Genomic DNA, 2,460 nt, shown 5'->3' with positions numbered 1-2,460 from the left:
GAATCTGTCCTTATGGACCAGGTACCTGGGAATTTTTAGACAACTTTGAAAATTTGTTCCCTCGTGTTGATATTCCAAACATAAGAACAATATTGCTGAGATTTCTGGAACAGCAGGGAGCAAAAACATTGCTTCATCCTGGGATATTAGGAAGAGAAAGGATGGATAGGTGGGTTTACATGGTTCTGTCCCAAATAAAGCAGCTGATGTCCAGCCAGGCCTCCTTAGCTGGAGGAAGCATTACTGCAAAAGTTTTATGGATGGAAAAGTAAAGGTTCAGAAAAGATCTACAGGGACAGTCCTCCTTTACCTCCAAACAGGAAAGTGATAGGAGAGCCGCAAGCTTCCCATCCCCTGGATCCTGCACCCCTGGCTAGTTCTAGCCTTGATTTAACTCCAGTCTATGCTGTTTTCTATTTCAAAATTTTCTATTTCACATGGGTGGAGAACTTCCTCTTGAGTTTGTGTGGTTTGATGAGAATCTACACCAAAAGTCTTCTTCCAGTGTTTGCAACAGTGCTTGCTCCAAGGGCTGGATGTTCATGTACAAGAGGCAAAAGCTGGACTATGCCACATCCCATCCTAATGGAAGGCGACAGGCTCCAAAGAGCACTCAGACCCACTACTTCCACAGTGAAAGAGGTATGATTTTGGTATGATGTTGTCCGGCCTTCATTTTGTCACCTCGATGTACCATCAGACCAAGTTCTAACCAGGCACTCAGTTGTTTTTTTTCTTATCTGGTCTCTTACCATGTGAATGACTTTGAGCAGTGCTGTTTTAACCATACGACTCTCTGCACATCTTCATGTAGCAACCCTTCTCCCAAGATCCACTTGCTTGTTTTTATTTTAAGACGCCAGATTAGCTAGGGAATGGACAGCTGAACAAACTCCACTCTGCCAAGTGCAGCTACAAAGCACATGCACTGAGAAATAAATCTCAAGCCAAAAACAAACAAGAGGGAGGGCTCTGCCCTCCAGAACTAATTTGCTGACGCATGTAGTCTTTAAGAAGAAAAGGGCAGAGAGGGGGAAAAGAGGGTGCAGGTGACTGGCAGGTACCTGGAGGCCTGGGTCTCCCCAAGTCCCCTGCATATGCTGGCTGGGGAGCTGAGCCAGCGCAGGTGGGTTCCTGTGATACCTCCTGGCATTCACCCCTCAGAGGCAACTCTGGGTGGATCAGTATCCAATCCCTCCTCCTCCCCACAACCCATATGGGGAGACTGCCCAGAGCAGCATCCTGAAGACGGCAACGCATTCGGCTATTGGCATTTCCCCACCTCCCACCCACGCTAGGCTTTGCTTTTCTGCAGTTTTTCAAAAAGTCACGAGTATGCAGCAGGATGAATATATTCCTGTGGTACCTAAGCATTTCTCACCACTGTGAAGGGGAGTAATAGAGCCCCAGCGCTTACAGGCAAAAACAACTTTCACAGAACACAAAACAGCTCTTGTACACCAGAGCTCAAAACAATACAGGGGGGAATTTTTGATCTTCCTAAACTGTCATTTAGAAACAATCCATCATCCTTTATTAAGGCTGTCAAGAGGGGGATGAGTTACCTCGAGGGACTCACGCTTTATGTGTAAATTGTGATGAGAACATGTTTATTGCTGTGCTACCTGCACATGATACCATAGCTTCCTGGTTTCCAAACAATCAGAGAAAATTATAAAAAGGAGAAATCTGCACAATTGGAATGAACTTGCTCTGAACTTTGCACCAGCTGTGCAAAGCGAGTGTGTCCATGCGCACACAGGGCGGGTATGTGAGCAGGGAGAAGAGGGTAGAAACGTAGGGGTGAGAGGATGGGGAATGACTCGTGCTCCATAGCTTCCCACAGTACATTGTGACTAGACTCTATGTGGTGGATTTTACACTGTGGTTTTGTAGAATTTATTTTTGCCTTTTTAGCTGAGCGACCCCAGGTCCAAGTTCAGGTGTCCCTACAGGCTGCTGTAGTCTCACTCCCTCTGCCCAGGGGACTTTCAAAACGAAGGACTGTGGCACAGAGACAGAAACTAAACTTCCTGATTTTTTTTACCTGCGTATTTAAATACTTGTGAAAGTACTGAAGACTGGTATTTCCTATAACCTGAAGTTCAACAGGCCTGGGAACAGATTTTGGCAACTCAGATTTTTCACTTATTCTGGTCCCTGTCATTGTATCCTGACCAAGTAGGAGTAGCATTTGATCATAGTTTGTCTAAATTGAGATCAAACACAACTCTTTTTCTGCCCCTAAAGCATTGCATTCGGAGAATGCAACCCCCCCGCCTCCTGGGGTATACCTTGAGAGCTGCTAAGCTCAGTGTCTCTTGGCAGCTCAGTATTGTTATAGCAGAATAGTTACAGATAAGGACACTTGAGACAACCAACCAAAGCTACTAAAAACTTGGAATTTTTTCCCAGCTGAACGAGGATGAAAAGCTGGGGGGGGGGGGGGGAGGGAGGACT

At 45.9% G+C, this 2,460-nt stretch overlaps 1 protein-coding gene across 1 annotated transcript in view; it reads right to left on the bottom strand.

The window, feature by feature from the left end:
* Positions 1-2,460, bottom strand: part of EYA2 (EYA transcriptional coactivator and phosphatase 2) — a 61,946-nt gene that overhangs the window by 35,492 nt on the left and 23,994 nt on the right. The gene's annotated exons all lie outside the window — the stretch shown is intronic.

This window comes from Pygoscelis adeliae, unplaced genomic scaffold (assembly GCF_000699105.1).
Source record: "Pygoscelis adeliae isolate BGI_AS28 unplaced genomic scaffold, ASM69910v1 Scaffold286, whole genome shotgun sequence".
Classification (NCBI taxonomy): Eukaryota; Metazoa; Chordata; class Aves; order Sphenisciformes; family Spheniscidae; genus Pygoscelis; species Pygoscelis adeliae.
The sequence above is the reverse complement of the archived record's forward strand: the minus strand, read 5'-3'. Positions and strand labels throughout refer to the sequence as shown.